The 17,541-nt window shown below is 45.5% G+C and overlaps 1 protein-coding gene across 1 annotated transcript in view; it reads right to left on the bottom strand.

Moving 5' to 3' along the window:
- Positions 1 to 17,541, bottom strand: part of SLC12A2 (solute carrier family 12 member 2) — a 409,553-nt gene that overhangs the window by 151,686 nt on the left and 240,326 nt on the right. The gene's annotated exons all lie outside the window — the stretch shown is intronic.

Here is a 17,541-nt window from a genome sequence, read left to right as displayed (position 1 = left end):
CTAAAAGCAAATTCCACATGTTGCAACTAGATACTGTAGCAGTACTTACTCAGGTAGTGAGCTGTACCTGACTCGGGATCTAGTGGGTAAAATGCCCCTATCAACGAAGCAGACAGTCGAAGCTGTAGTGCCTTGTATGTATGTACAGACTCCCATGTGGCCACATGACAAATATCCAGGACAGGCACTCTGTGTGCCAGAACAGCATTCTGGCACTCAGAATGCCTGTCCTGGACAGAAGCCTTAGATCTGATAGAACAAGCCTGTAAGTCTTGTTGGGGTTGCTTCTTAGCTAGTGCCTAGCAGATGTTTATGCAGAGAACAATCTATTGGGAGATGGTCCATTTTTACAATGTGTTGGCCTTTTTTACCCTTACATACCTCAAACAGCCGGTCAGCCATTCGATGTTCCTTGGTGCGATCTATATAAAAAGTTTGTGCCCTTGTAGAGTCTATCAATGGAGTTTCTCTTCCTCCTAAGTGGGGTGAGGCAGAGCAAAAAATGTCAGGAGGATGACAGCCTGTCTGACATGAAATGGGGTGACCGCTTTAGGCAGAAAGGAAGCTCAGACTTCAGCACCAACTGGGATTAACGCTGTACTAGATGGGTTGCAGAAAGGGCATGTAGCATGCTCACATGCCTAGTCAATGTTATGGTGAAGAAAAAGACCATTTTCAAAGTCAAAGTCTCAAACAGGTGCACATCATAAGTCAGCATTAAATTCAAGCCCCACTGTAGCATCACAAAGGATTTTGGTGGAAATAAATGGTGCAAACCTTTACCTTTCAAATACCCGATCACAAAAGGCGATTTAAAGAATGCTAATCCACCAACTGCCAAAATGCAAAGAAGCTGACAAATCGCCTTTAACAGTGCCCAAAGGAAGTCCTTCCTGGGCAAAGGAACGCTTGTGGACAGTGATTAAAGATCGAGTTGGGTTATTCCCATTGATGTAAGTAGCCCTGCACCACCTGTGGGTGTAACTGCCATTTGTGGTCTGCTTATCATCAATGACTGTTTAGCGATCCCACCAGCTCCTTCACTAATAGGGAAATTGCCTGGCAGTCCAGCTACTTCCAGAAGCATACAGCCTCCTGCACAGGAAGTGAAAACCCCAACCCACTCCGATTGTTGTAGTACCATGTGGCAGTGGTGTTGTCCATGAGCATCTACACCAGCTTTGCTTCAATGGCTGGCACGAAGGCCTTCAATACCAAGCGAACTGCCCTAAACTTCAACAAATTTATGAGGAATCTAGCTTCCGCCAGAGACTAAAGACCTATGATCTCAACCTCTCCCAGGTGGCCTACTCAAACAAGAAGTGATGCATCAGTCACTTCTGTCAAATCTGGATCAGGTAGGAAGAGGGGACTGCCACCGACTAAACTGTTCTACTACAGAGTTTCTGCAGGCTTCTCTAACATCTGGATGCAACCCAAAAGATTACCCTGGTGCTGTCCCAAATGGGATTTCAGGTACCACAGCAGAGCTCACATGTGCCACCTGGTATATTTTCCCAGCAGTAGGCAAGTAATTTAGTAAGCCTCAGAGGCATCCTCACTGAAATCCAAGACAGAGGCTGAAACATCCGATTCATAGCTTAAGTGTCTTGGACTCTCAGCTCCAGAAGAAAGGCATGAAAATGAAATTGTACTGTATCCAGAATGGCTCAGATGAAAGGGAGGGTCTGGGGAGTCAGGTGTGACTTTGGCACATTGATAGTGAACCTTAAAACGAGGAGGCTCACTGTTGTCAAGGTAGTTGACTGACAGGGGCAAGCCCGCATTCAACAGCCAATCATCTAGGTAGGTGAAAACTGGTACACCAAACTACTGATTGAGTACTGCAACCACCTTCCTCACTTCAGTGAACACAAGTGGCACTTGTGAAGCCAATAAGAAGCACTGTGAAGTGAAACTGCTCTTGAAGGTCCAATGTCACCATCCAGCATCCAGGGTCTAGGGCAGAAAGGGCCTGGGCTAGCATAATCATCTTTAATTTGTCCTTCTGCAAGAAGGCATTGTTAGGGCAGAGATCTAAAACAGGCCTCGGCCTTTGACACCAGGATGTAGGGGAAGTAACACCCATCTTCTCCTTGCAATACCAGAACCCTCTCTATATCTCCTCTAGCCAAAAGAGGCTGCACTTTCTGGTGCAAGATGTACAGGTGACCCTCCATCAGCCATACTAAAAGGGGTGGAAGGTAGTCCCAATGTACAAGGTGGAAGGTAGCCCTGATGTACAATTTGGAGGACCCGCTTGTCTAAAGTGATGGCTTGCCACCAAGGAGGTGATATAAGATCCTGCATCCAACAAGATGGCTGTGTGCTGGAAAGGACACAGTAATGTGGTTTTGTAGCTGCTGGAGGGGCAGGGGACTGAGCTGCACATGGTCTCTGACACCCTAGGCACTGTCTGTGAACCACAATCTCTGCCACGAAAAGGGTATATTGCCTGGTAGAATGGCAGAGGAGTCTGGTGTTGGTACATCTGAAACCCCCTCAATAACCATGACGGGAATGGGGAGTAAACTGTTCCAAGGTTGCACCTACTTTGTGTTTAAAAAGGTGATAAGTCCATTAATGATGCCTGGACATCCCTGGAGAAGCCTGTAGACTTCTCCCAGGTGTTGTGCCAAAGTCTCATACTTGTGTCCATCGCCCAACCTAAGCAGTCTGTCATGTTCAGGCCAGAGCGAAATACAAATCTAGCTGCATCACAGCCATCCTGCATAGCTTGGGTCAGGAGTGCCCAGAGTAGATCGGAAATGGTGGTAATAAATATTTGGACAATGTGTCCCGGAGGAAGTAGCAGTCAATAGGACAGACAGCTGGCATTTACTGATCTTAGAGCAAGGCCTGTGGAGTAAAAGATGTGTGTTAGAAATGGGGTCTCTAGTTGGCAGCCGTCTGCACCCTGCCCAAGTATGGACCACCACTATAGTCAGGGTAAGTTTCATACACAACATAAACTGACTATGCTCACCCTCTGGTAGCTTAGAGCACAACAGTCAGGTTTAACTTAAGAGGCAAAATGCGAAGTATTTGTGCAATACTTAAATTACACTAACCGAATGAAGACACCACAAAGAGACTCCACACTGGTGTTCGAAAACTAGGATATATGTATCTGTATCAAATAAGACCAAAACAACAAAAATACTATCAGTAGATCAAGAGATATACATTTTACATGAATAACTGTCAAAGCAGTGCTTAAATTAACTGCGCTCCTTTTAGAGCCTTGACGGTAATTCGTCTTTGAAAAAACAGTGCAATGACAGTCTGAATCGGAACACCAAGTGTCCTTAGGAGGTCGTGATGGCACTGAAGTGCTGCCAGTTAATCCCCCCCCCTCCTCTCCCAGCTGCCCGCGAGGTAACAGGACCAGCAGCAAAGACCGCATGGTCCCCGAGATCACAGTACCATCTTTGATAACTGCAGTCGCCGATCAGTGAGTTGCGCTGCTTCACTGCTCGCACATGAAGGTGGGGAAGAGCCGCGAGCGGTGCTGGTGGCCAAGACACTGAGTCTGTGTCACAGTGCAATGTTCTTTTTGGATGAAGGCGGGGCCAGGGGCAAGCCACAGATGGCATTGGCAAGCCTCAGGCATGGGGACCTGCACTGCAGCTCCGGGCATAGATCACATTTGTAAGGAAATGCCTCCTTGGCATGGTTGCCCCCTGACTTTTTGCCTTTGCTGATGCTATGTTTACAATTGAAAGTGTGCTGAGGCCTGCTAACCAGGCCCCAGCACCAGTGTTCTTTCCCTAACCTGTACTTTTGTATCCACAATTGGCAGACCCTGGCATCCAGATAAGTCCCTTGTAACTGGTACTTCTAGTACCAAGGGCCCTGATGCCAAGGAAGGTCTCTAAGGGCTGCAGCATGTCTTATGCCACCCTGGAGACCTCTCACTCAGCACAGACACACTGCTTGCCAGCTTGTGTGTGCTAGTGAGGACAAACCGAGTAAGTCGACATGGCACTCCCCTCAGGGTGCCATGCCAGCCTCTCACTGCCTATGCAGTATAGGTAAGACACCCCTCTAGCAGGCCTTACAGCCCTAAGGCAGGGTGCACTATACCATAGGTGAGGGTACCAGTGCATGAGCATGGTACCCCTACAGTGTCTAAACAAAACCTTAGACATTGTAAGTGCAGGGTAGCCATAAGAGTATATGGTCTGAGAGTCTGTCAAACACGAACTCCACAGCACCATAATGGCTACACTGAAAACTGGGAAGTTTGGTATCAAACTTCTCAGCACAATAAATGCACACTGATGCCAGTGTACATTTTATTGTAAAATACACCACAGAGGGCACCTTAGAGGTGCCCCCTGAAACTTAACCGACTGTCTGTGTAGGCTGACTAGTTTTAGCAGCCTGCCACAAACCGAGACATGTTGCTGGCCCCATGGGGAGAGTGCCTTTGTCACTCTGAGGCCAGTAACAAAGCCTGCACTGGGTGGAGATGCTAACACCTCCCCCAGGCAGGAATTGTCACACCTGGCGGTGAGCCTCAAAGGCTCACCTCCTTTGTGCCAACCCAGCAGGACACTCCAGCTAGTGGAGTTGCCCGCCCCCTCCGGCCAGGCCCCACTTTTGGCGGCAAGGCCGGAGAAAATAATGAGAAAAACAAGGAGGAGTCACTGGCCAGTCAGGACAGCCCCTAAGGTGTCCTGAGCTGAAGTGACTCTAACTTTTAGAGATCCTCCATCTTGCAGATGGAGGATTCCCCCAATAGGGTTAGGATTGTGACCCCCTCCCCTTGGGAGGAAGCACAAAGAGGGTGTACCCACCCTCAGGGCTAGTAGCCATTGGCTACTAACCCCCCAGACCTAAACACGCCCTTAAATTTAGTATTTAAGGGCTACCCTGAACCCTAGAAAATTAGATTCCTGCAACTACAAGAAGAAGGACTGCCTAGCTGAAAACCCCTGCAGAGGAAGACCAGAAGACGACAACTGCCTTGGCTCCAGAAACTCACCGGCCTGTCTCCTGCCTTCCAAAGATCCTGCTCCAGCGACGCCTTCCAAAGGGACCAGCGACCTCGACATCCTCTGAGGACTGCCCCTGCTTCGAAAAGACAAGAAACTCCCGAGGACAGCGGACCTGCTCCAAGAAAAGCTGCAACTTTGTTTCCAGCAGCTTTAAAGAACCCTGCAAGCTCCCCGCAAGAAGCGTGAGACTTGCAACACTGCACCCGGCGACCCCGACTCGGCTGGTGGCGATCCAACACCTCAGGAGGGACCCCAGGACTACTCTGATACTGTGAGTACCAAAACCTGTCCCCCCTGAGCCCCCACAGCGCCGCCTGCAGAGGGAATCCCGAGGCTTCCCCTGACCGCGACTCTTTGAACCTAAAGTCCCGACGCCTGGGAGAGACCCTGCACCCGCAGCCCCCAGGACCTGAAGGACCGGACTTTCACTGGAGAAGTGACCCCCAGGAGTCCCTCTCCCTTACCCAAGTGGAGGTTTCCCCGAGGAACCCCCCCCCTTGCCTGCCTGCAGCGCTGAAGAGATCCCGAGATCTCTCATAGACTAACATTGCGAACCCGACGCCTGTTCCTACACTGCACCCGGCCGCCCCCGCGCTACTGAGGGTGAAATTTCTGTGTGGGCTTGTGTCCCCCCCGGTGCCCTACAAAACCCCCCTGGTCTGCCCTCCGAAGACGCGGGTACTTACCTGCAAGCAGACCGGAACCGGGGCACCCCCTTCTCTCCATTCTAGCCTATGTGTTTTGGGCACCACTTTGAACTCTGCACCTGACCGGCCCTGAGCTGCTGGTGTGGTGACTTTGGGGTTGCTCTGAACCCCCAACGGTGGGCTACCTTGGACCAAGAACTGAACCCTGTAAGTGTCTTACTTACCTGGTTAACCTAACAAATACTTACCTCCCCTAGGAACTGTGAAAATTGTACTAAGTGTCCACTTTTAAAACAGCTATTTGTCAATAACTTGTAAAGTATACATGCAATTTTTATGATTTAAAGTTCCTAAAGTACTTACCTGCAATACCTTTCGAATGAGATATTACATGTAGAATTTGAACCTGTGGTTCTTAAAATAAACTAAGAAAAGATATTTTTCTATACAAAAACCTAGTGGCTGGATTTGTCTCTGAGTGTGTGTACCTCATTTATTGTCTATGTGTATGTACAACAAATGCTTAACACTACTCCTTGGATAAGCCTACTGCTCGACCACACTACCACAAAATAGAGCATTAGTATTATCTATTTTTACCACTATTTTACCTCTAAGGGGAACCCTTGGACTCTGTGCATGCTATTCCTTACTTTGAAATAGCACATACAGAGCCAACTTCCTACAACATTCCTCTCAAGCAGAGCAGCTCGTGAAGCAAAGTGCAGTTTCCAATCTTAGACCGAGCGTAGGGATTGTAGAGTGGTTGATGTTGGGAACTGAAGCACTGCGCTTCCTCCTTGCTCGCAACAACTGGCAAACAGATGTGCCCCCATAGCACAGAGCGCTTGTTTTGTACACTGGCCCTGGGGTGTGAATGCCGTAAGACCTCCGAGTGAACAGGGGGCAAATCAGCAAGCTGCTTACAATGTTGTTCCTATCCGAAGTAGATGGTGCACAGGGGTAAACAAGCAAGTCTTTGGAGACACTCTGGAAGGGACTTTAGGTTTCCGTTTGCAGGGCAGAGGTCAGCAGGCAAGGCAGCACAGTAGGTCCTGGGAACAGTCAGTCACAGCAGAGTGGCAATCCTCCTGGCGCAGCAGCCTTTACGCCAGCAGAGTTTCTTCTTACTCCAGTAATGTATTGTCCAACTGGGTCAAGAGGCCCAGTCCTTATACTAGAAAGTGCCTTTGATGTTGGGGAGGACTACAAAGGATTTCTGTGAAGTGCACAGGCCCTGCATTCAGCTCAGCCTCGGATCCAGACAATCAGTGGGGTTGGGGGAGGGCGGGGGGTATGAATAATGAGCCCCTTTGTGTGGGCTCTGATCACTACCCTTTAGATGCAAGTATGAGCCCTTTCCAATTTCCTTCCCAGGAAGGCCATCAGTATGCAGATGTAGCGGAGTATCCTGTGTTGTGGGTATCTGAAGGGAATGCACAAGTCTAACTGTCACCTAACCCCAGCCAGATGTGTATTGGAGATAGGCTGTATGCATAGACGGCAGAGAGTGCATAGAAATGTGCACTTTCTAGAAGTGGTATTTCTAAAATAGTAATAATAAATCTGATTTTACCAGTAAAGAGGATTTATTACCATTCCAATGGTACTAAACATGATGCAGCGGCTTCTCTCAGATCAGTAATTATAGCTTAAAGATATAAGGAATTCCCAATGCTGGCCTGTGAGAGGGGCAGGCCACACAGTAATGAAATGACACTTTGGAAGTTTTTTCATTACTAGGACATGAAAAAATTAAAAAGGTACATGTCCTGCCTTTTACTTACAGGGCACCCTGTCCTATGGGCTACCTAGGGCTTACCTCAGGGGTGACATAACAAAAGGGGAGTTCTGGGCTTGGCAAGATGTTTTAGATGCCAAGTCGGGATGGCAGCAAGACTGCACACATAGGCTCTACAGTGGCAGGCCAGAGACATGTTCACAAGCTAATTAAATGGGTGCTGCATGCCCAACAGTAGCATTTCATTTACAGGTCCTGAGTATATGGTATACAATTTACAAGGGGCTTACGGGCAAATTAAATATGCCAATTCTGGATATACCGTTGTTACCATGGTTAGAGGGGAAGCACATGCACTTTAGTACTGGTTAGCAGTGGTAAAGTGCTCAGAGTCCTAAGGCTAACAACAAAAACAAACAGGAGGTAAAAAAGCAAAAAGTCTGGTGTAAGACACCCTAAGAATGCCAGGTCTAACAATGGGCTTGCCATATATCTCCATTTTCTTAGACTCATAACCAGGTGGGGTGCTGGGGGAAGGCATTGATGTTTACCTTACTGGTGGATGCCTGCTCCACCAAGCTCTCTGCATGGGAAGTTATGTGAGAAAATCAATGTTGCCTGGTCCTCCACAGTGGAGACGAGTGACCGGCCTATTAACTTGGGGTTGTCAGTGTTTAATTTGAGCTGGCGGTTTCCAGTGCTTGGCACCGGCACATAATTGTCTGCACCGGCTCTAGTGGCAGTCCATCACATGGTGCTGTCCGCCTAATTTTGAGATGGTCACAAAAGTGTTTAATAAATCAATGTACATTAAGAAGAAAAAAAAAATGAATACCTGCCGCTCACACCAATATCGTAGCTTTGGGTAGCCTTGAATAGTCGGAATTGTCACACTTGTAGGAATGTGATGGTTAGTAGTTGCGTTGATATTGTCAGTAGCAGAACTAACAGGGGCAATGGGTGACGCAGGCTACAACGGCCTCCCTAAAAGGGCCCTGGCACTTAAATTTGTTTATAATAAAAAAAAACTAAATAAAAAAAAAAACACTGGTCGTCGTGTCATGAACATGGTTTCACCCTAAAGCCCAAGACCGTACCCTCGTGGGTCTCATTAAATGGCAAAAGAGGTTCTGTAGGCACCTTACCAAGCTAAAGCACCTCGGTCAGAACATTAATCTTCACTTCTATAGTAGTTTAGGTCTAGTACTTCTGCTGTCCTCCGCACAATGGCACCAAAGGACACTTTCTTCAGTGGCAGGTCAGGGAGGAGAAACAAGGCCAGTATCTGGAGAAGTATCCAGGTGGTTGGAAACTTTTAGTTCTTAGCAGTTTGCTCATCATACCAAGGACAAAATCAAGCCCTTTATCAAAAAGGTCATTGCCTGAATCAGTGCATAAAAGTCTGTGCTAAGTCTGTGCCCTCATGCACAAGGCAAGGTATCTGTCTGAAGAGTTGCTGGCAGGCAGCGATCCGATAGGAGCAGGGCATGGTCCTGATCGGGGTTGAGTCTGCTTGAAGCAGCAAAGCACAATCTGCTACAAGCAGTGCAAAGAAGAACCGGCATCGAGTATGTGAGGAAACCAAGTTGGCACCAGTGCTGAACCTGAATCGGGTTTGAGGGACTCATACTGTGCCGAGGGATGGTAACAGGACTTTTGTTTCGACTGGTCATGGAGTGTAATCTGAGGTTTGACGATAAACAGCTTCACCTCCCGGTCCCATAATCTTTGGATTCTTTTGGGCACAGTCACAGGCCTTGGAATGATACACTGACCCCAGGCACCATAGAGCTACTTTGTGAGGGTCTGTTACAGACATCTATTTGCAACTGCCCCTCCACAGCTTGAACTCTTCTCAGGAGGTGACACTTTCCTTTGCACACTGGAAACGTTTTGCAAAAGGGTCTTAAGACCAAGAAGTAGCTCTGAATCAATGTCTGAAATTGCAGTAAGAAAGAAATAAACTGAGCATGCTTTGGTGGCACTAATATGCAGTTGTTACTTTAAGTAAAATGTTAGCGTGGACCTGTACACCACCACGTACTGGTCAAAGTTTCCGGGTTCCAATTTGACGCTTGAGGAATTTTTACAAGGTGAGGTATCTGCGGTTAGAAATGTGCACCAACTTCATAGCTTGCGTAATTATTATGATAACTGCAGTAAATGTTGGACAGCATCTTTTTTCCTATGTCAAGCACACTTAATGCACAGTGTGCACAGTTGGTTATGTTGTTGCAGGTGCCCAATGAGTAAAGTGTTAAGAAAACCATTGTGTGAAGGACAAAGGCAGTAACCTGTTAACTATGCAAAGCCATCAACACAAAGTGTGCCGTCATATCTCAGTTATCCTTAACCAAATGACATTTGCCAGGGCAGGAAAGATGGCTGACCGAGAAGGTTAAAGAAAAAGTTGAATTCCTAAAAACGGAATTTAAACTGTGCAGTTTGAAATGATAAAAGTTCATCCTGGATAACGTTTTGGCGTGTGATTCAAACTAAGAACTGAGGTAGTTGTGAAAACGTTACATCAATGTTAAACACTTGTGCAACCACTCCAATTATACTTGGATTGAGGGACTGGAAACTACTGTAGCGTAACTGCCGAAACGTTAAGCATGCCGGATATTGCTGGGTGGGAGGACTGCGTTCATCAGAAGATACTGTTATTTGAGATTTGAAATTCAGCGTTTTGGTAATCTGTTAATTTGAGTTTCATGAACCTTTAGTCACAGTGATGAATGAACAACCAAATAGTATTTCACAGTATTCAAATTCTCTGAAAGTGTGAACTATTAATATGCTAGGTTCTTTAAACATTATGAAATGGAATCTACCCATCGAGTAATAGCTATCATTCCAAATCCCTTTACACTCCATAACATGTCCTTAATAAAGTAATAAGGACAATTAGAACTGCGTGTTTTACTTTAGCATTTAGAAATACCCCTTTGTTGCACGATTAGAATTTAGTTAAATAATAAAGGCTAGGATTTAAGATTATAAACGTATACTACCAGCTGTTCTCTAACACTGGGATGAACAAACGCTCCCGAAACACTTGAAATGGAATAAGCTCAACTGGAATCAGCGACCAAGTCAAAATCTTTAATAACATTTAAAAACACAGGATTCGCATTTCTGGCCATCCTACTACAAAACCCTAGTTACAGAGCAGAAAGAGGGCATCAATCCGACATGGTTTAGGAGCACTGTATATTTTCATGGAACTGATGTGTTAATGCACTCACGTATTGTTGAATTTTGCTCCAACAGCGAAAGAAACATCAATTTAGAAAACGCTGAAAAAGGGTAGACGCTTCAAAAGGTCTATCCGGAATTGTGGTGTAATACATCTCAAAACCCAGGCAGACAAAGCAAGATTGTAGAATAAGTATTGTTGGTGATTGTTAGCAATCTCCATAAGGGAATAGGCAGAGCCCAGCCTTCGCCTTGCCGATACACATCTATTCCAAAAGGAGAAAACATAAATAAGTAATTTCATATTAAAGCCAGAATACGGAGCCTTGTTCCCTGTTTTTGTGCTTCCTATGCATATCTTAAAAGACTAGCTTCGATATCTGACTTCAAGAGCTCCACCTCACAGAGCATACTAAGGCTAGATTACAGGTTGGTTGGTTCGGAAAGCCACACGTTGTGCCATACTCTGCACATGTAAGGATGGTAGCTCTGGTGGCCAGTAAGGGAATGCAGTGAATTAACTGGAGAAAAAATAATAATAATAATAATAATTGCGTGTGTACATGGCCCCGCTACAGACTACACCAACCTCTTCCTAGACATCTGTCAAACCTCTCAGGCTCAACAGCTGAACATTTATATGGGAGGGACTTAAATGCGGTCAAGGACTCAGACACTGTGCAGACGTGCACTGCAGACTGAGTTAGTTGATATTTGGCGTGCCAGACATCCTGATATTAGAGAGGGCACTGGTATAACCATGCCCTGCAACACCAGGTGTCAAATAGATTATTTGGCTGATGATCAGAAACGTCGGGACCTGTACTACATGGGATGAGCAACTACATAGGACACCAGCTGATCAAAACCCTAAATTGTTGACACTTTCTCCAACTGTGGCTGACGAGGGTATGTTCACCTCGCATTTGCACCCGATGCTCTATGAGACCTTTTATTCAGAACTAAAATTAAAACCGATCTTCTAGAGTACTTTGCACTAAACAGGCAGTCTACCTGAGGGGTACACCGTAGGCCTGAGAAGTAACCTCAGACCTCCGAGATCCAATATTTCACCTCAAGTGATGTATAGACAATAATACGCGGCTACTAAAGAAACCAACTATTTAAACAAGGAGGGTACAGCTAGTATTATGGCGAGGGAGATTCAGCTAGGAATAGTAGAAAATGGAAAAGATTGTACACAAATGAAATTCTCAGAAGATGGAGAAACATGTTCCTTTAAAAAGGATATCACACAAACATCACTCGCCTAGTGTATTTCCCTGCACAGGTCCACATTCTGTATGAAACACAGATATCCAGGAGTGCTTTGATTTAATCCAATTATTATGGTTCGGCGATGCACACAGGCAATACTTGGAGGTCTTATTTGATAAGGAGGAAATCGTACAAATAATTTGGGGCATGCCCATAGATAGACCCCCAGATCTTGGCTGTCTCAGTGCCCAGCTGTACAAGGAGTATGCATAAATAGTAGCACCCAACCTGCTTGAAATGTATGAAGATGCCAGGGCTACTGGTATACTTACACCATCTGTAAAAGCACTAATAGTTACCATTCTAAAACCAGAAAAGCTACTTATTCAATGCAATATCTACAGACCACTCTCCATGATAATGACAACAAAATTCTGGCCAAATTAATTGCCAAGAGAATAATACATTTCTCCCAGCTATAGCATGGCCTGATCAAATTGGGATTATTCAGGAGTGCTCCACTGCACAACATTTGTGTACTCTGTTTGCATCACTCCACGGCCCCAGAGTTTAAAGCTGCAGTTTTGTTCCTACAAACAACTAGGGCTTTTGACTCTCTGGACTTGCCATACTTAATTTTATTGTTAGAGAATCGGACTAAGACCCACCTTCATTCAGTGGCTTAAGCTTCTATATAACCAGCCCACTGCATGTATCAATGTTAACAGCACAGTAACTACACTTCCTGATTGGCTGAGGCAGCAGTCAGGGGTGCCCATTGCTACCTATGTTATTTTTTATTACCTTTGGCAGCTCAATTGTGGCAGCACCATGCGGAGTGTGGCTTAACCTACACAAGAAGGAGGTTTTTGGTCAATAATTACACAGGTGTGACTGTTAGAGACTCACAGACCAATAGTCAGCCAATTATGCTGGTGTGCTTTAAATGTGCTAGACTTATAGGAGTCACCATTAATTGCTCCACATCTGCAGTATTCCCACTGTCCTGCATCACACTGCAATTTGAATTGGAATTGCCGTCTAGATATGCTGACTCTGCTCTCAAATACTTGAAGTCCTTGATTAGTAAAGCTACTGATACTGTATGACAGGAAAACTATGGTAGACCAATTTCACTACTGGAAGAACAAGTGAATCAAACTGCCATTGTCTATGGCCAGTAGGAATGCTATTGCTAACATGGTAGTTCTGCCCAAACTCCTTTATCTCTTGATCAATATCCACATTCAACTAATGAAGGCCTTGTTTGATCACAGTAGATCCCTCAACATCAGACTGGCCTGGGCAGGGAAACAGACAAGGATAAAGTGGGAGTTTCCAGCTCTGCCATATGATCAGGGAGGGATGTGCACACCTGACTGAACAGGAATTCTACTATGCCCAACTTCAGTTTGTGCCTAAACAGTTCCTCCCCAACAGCCACATGTAGTGGTTGAAACCAATAAATGCCAACCTATGTCCACTCAACATTATGATGTGCTCTGGATGAGACGCCTGACGGGAGAATCACTGTGGTGCGTTGTGTGGGCTTGGAATTTGATGAGGTCAGGCCAAACTCGCCTTCTCATATGCTGAGGGGATCAGCCTGGGTATTTGATTCTGGCTAAAGGCTGGGGGACGATTGGGAGGAGGTTCGAAAGGGTTAACCACGCTGTTACTCTTCTACAAACCTTGTCTCAACAGAAAAACAGACCATGAAAGATCCAAAGGAAAGGAGCCTAATCTCCCTACCACCCCGCCCCTCAGATATGACATCACTGAAAGATTCCACATTTCTCAAGTTTAAATAGATAATCCTGCCAAAGAATCAGTCAGACTGTGCATGTGCCACAAAACCAAGCCACTTAGCATGGCCACCTCTCTAAATTTAGATTAATCTAATGCATCCCTGAGAACAGACTCACAGTAGATGCATGGGTTGCACTATGCACCAGCTATAGGACTTCCTGGAAAGAAGGATCAATATTCTTGCAAAAGTTAGTCCCACACTACATCTCTTATAGGAGTTTACAGTCTGCATCCTCACACTGGATCTCCCTTCGACCCTTCAATCATCACAAACACAGAGGGTGACCTCTGGTTGTGATGGATCCAAAAACTGAAATGAACTGGTCTGTAATCTAAGAACAGACCTACCTCAGATTGAATATTCCAAAAACAAGCTTTGCATACATTTTCCCGGAGTAGCTACTGAAGAATGTTGAAATGATCTTATCCAATTGGACGCAAGCAGCTTAGCTACAATCCGTACTGTACTGTTTGGAACATAAAAAACTGAGGTCTATTGTAGTGATCAAAGTTATTTCTTGATGACAATTCACGGTTTATAATACAGTAAAATAAAAAACATTCAAACTCATGCTTTCTTGAGGAACTACAGCATATAAAAAACTGAGGATGATTAACATTTAAGATCAAGAACCTCTCAAAAGTAACTGAATTTTAAATCCAGATAATATCAAATAAAGCAAAATAAACAGCATAAATAAACAGTAGAAAAAAATGTTCAAAACGGCGTAGTAAATGCTAAATGTCTCCAGAAGGATATTTAGAGACTGATTTCCCCTTCTATTTAGAGCACCCAAAATTAAGAAGAAAAAAAAATAAAAACCACTTTAAGCTAGACCTAGAATAGACTTGAACTATCCAAATGCAATTGCCAGATGTCTATGTGTAAAAGTAGATGATATAGCCAACAAGAACAAACAAATATACACAAATGCCACAAATGGGTGCAGATATGCCCTTTTTGGTTTGTAGGAAAAAAATACAAAAATTTGGGAAATTGGAGAAAATAAACCAGAAAACGAATGCTCTGATATTATGCTGCAGCAGCTGAAGCAACATGGCTTAACAAGGATGGGCAGAAGTTTGAGAGTAGATTGTCACTAGTTGGCAGACTATAATCCGATGCAGAACTGAAGTAAAATCAATCCATGAAACAATGTTACACTTGCTGTGACAGAGTCCGCAGGTTAGTAGTATGTGCTTTCACAACTATCAAAGATTCATGCAGGGAGTGGATAAATGGAGAGCAAATGCTTGATGCGGAGGCATAGAGAAATTAGTAAGGGTAATTTGCATGCAATTGTGTTCCATTTACCTATCTTTTTACGTAGGATTTGAATCAGGATGGTTTTGAGGTTCCAAGTAAAAACTGACAGCAAAAACATGTTTTCCAAAAACAAATTCTAAACAGCTAGCCAAAATCTCATCCTTACAAAAATACAGAAAGTGCTGTCATCTCTTTAATTCCTAATTTCAGTTAAACGCACTTCGAATACATGTTAAGACTGCATAAACATGCTATTCTAACTCCACTCACAGCATGTTACTGGCTAGTTGAGGTTCGAGCTTGTTGTATGAAGACTGTTTATGCACGGTCGAGATTGTAGCAGACTCTTAGGTCGAGCGCAAGCGCTTTCACCTGTTGTAACCTATCTGTGGGCTTTTAACCACGCCCACTGCGCACCCATCACTATTGCTCGTTCATGGGCTTGCCTTTCAAAAATCCTTTGCCATCATTGGTAAATGCTTTACGTTTGTCCCTCCTTGCTGCGGTTTTGTTAACGCCTTGGACACCAACCCTGTGACATGGATAATTGCACATCTGCCAATATGTTTGACTGTGAGCGAACTTTTTTCCTTTTGTGTCTCTCCGTTGCGCTCATGGCAGCCATGGAGCTTTGAATCGGCTCGCTTATGTCAACAGTTTTACTTTTCATTTTCAGTTTATGTGGCAAGTAAAGTCCAGTCAGGAATTTACAACGCTAATAGCTGTAACTCCAGCAAACAAGAGACACATTCCATTGTAAAAGCTTGTTAGGTCGAGGGTAGCGTTCGACGTGTTGTATACTTCAAGTACACTTTTACTGTGGGTTCCAGTGATTTCATTTGTTGGTTCCACTGTCATTCAAAAATCCTTGCTTGCTAGTGGTCAGTTCGGCCTCTTTGTCCTGCCTTTTTCTCTTTAGGAGCACCACAAGTTACTGTATAATTACACTATGTCCTGTTTATCTCTTCGGATGGGGACTTTTTCTTTCAGTATTGGCCTGTATGTCTTACACTGTGGGTGTATAATCAGCCCCTCCTCCCCACCAGCTCCCTCTGTAAACAAACCAACAGCAGTGGGGAGGGGGGGGCTTTTCCAGGGCCAGCTCGCTCTCACTCTCTTCCTCTTGTTTTTAGTAGTGGCTTAGGGCGTGACTGCAAATTCTATTCCCTCTCAACACAACAGAACGTCATAAAAAGCAGACACCGGCAAACATACTTGCTTTTAATCAAGTTTAGGTGTGTTCATAAAGAAATTTAAAGGTGAAGCCTGGTTTTCGTTTTTGCAGAGTTCTCCCTTGTTAGAAATGGGGTTTTTGGTTGGCATCAGGTTGCCCTCTGTCCAAGCAAGAACCCTCACTCTAGTCAGGGTAAGTCACACACAATCCAAAATCAGCCTGTGCTCACCCTCCGGTAGCTTGGCACGAGCAGTCAGGCTTAACTTAGAAGGCAATGTGTAAAGCATTTGTGCAATAAATCATACAACACCATAGCATAACACCACAAAAATACACCACACAGTGTTTAGAAAAATATATAATATTTATCTGGGTATCTTCAGGTCAAAACGATCAAAGTTGCAATATGAATTTGTAAAGATATCACTGAAAAGTGATATAAAGTGTCTTAAGTCTTTAGAAAGTAAACAGAGTCTCTTTCAAACACAAAGTACCTGGTTTCTGGTTGAAAATCTCCTCAGAGGGCCACAAAGGAAGAGGTGCGTGGAAAAAGGGTGTGTGCGTCGATTTCTCCACAGCACACACGGACTTGCGTCGTTATTTTCCCCGCGGGGAAGTCGGGCGTCGTTTTCCGGCGCGCGGACAGTCTTTCTGTGGGTCGCGGGGATTACCAGATGTCCCGGGTCTGTGCGTGGATTTTCCTGCTTGTTTTCCGGCTGCGCGTCGTTCTGCGGGGCTGCGCGTCGAAGTTTCGATCTCACGGCAGGCGTCGCGTCAATTTCTCCTGCGGAGTCGGGCGGCGTTGTCCTTGCGAGGCCGTGCGTCAAAGTTTTGATCTCACAGCAGGCGTCGCGTCGATTTCTCCTGCGGAGTCGGGCGGCGTTGTCCTTGCGAGGCCGTGCGTCAAAGTTTTGGTGGTCCCGAAGGCGTCGCGTTGATCAGCGTCGGTGTGCGGCGTTTTTCTTGCCGCGGAACAAGCTGTGCGTCGAAAGGTTCGGCGCACGGAGCATCCAAGAGGAAGAGCGAAGTCTTTTTGGTCCTGAGACTTCAAGGAACAGGAGGCAAGCTCTATCCAAGCCCTTGGAGAGCACTTTCACAGCCAGACAAGAGTTCAGCAAGGCAGCAGGGCAACAGCAAGGCAGCAGTCCTTTGTAGAAAGCAGACAGGTGAGTCCTTTGAGCAGCCAGGTAGTTCTTCTTGGCAGGATGTAGTTTCTGGTTCAGGTTTCTTCTCCAGCAAGTGTCTGATGAGGTAGGGCAGAGGCCCTGTTTTATACTAAGTTGTGCCTTTGAAGTGGGTTTGACTTCAAAGAGTCTCTAAGAAATGCACCAAGCCCCCTTTCAGCTCAATCCTGTCTGCCAGGGTCCCAGTAGGGGGTGTGGCAGTCCTTTGTGTGAGGGCAGGCCCTCCACCCTCCCAGCCCAGGAAGACTCATTCAAAATGCAGATGTATGCAAGTGAGGCTGAGTACCCTGTGTTTGGGGT

Source organism: Pleurodeles waltl, chromosome 1_1, assembly GCF_031143425.1.
Source record: "Pleurodeles waltl isolate 20211129_DDA chromosome 1_1, aPleWal1.hap1.20221129, whole genome shotgun sequence".
Lineage (NCBI taxonomy): Eukaryota > Metazoa > Chordata > Amphibia > Caudata > Salamandridae > Pleurodeles > Pleurodeles waltl.
Note: the sequence above shows the minus strand (reverse complement) of the source record. Positions and strands in the feature narration are given on the sequence as shown.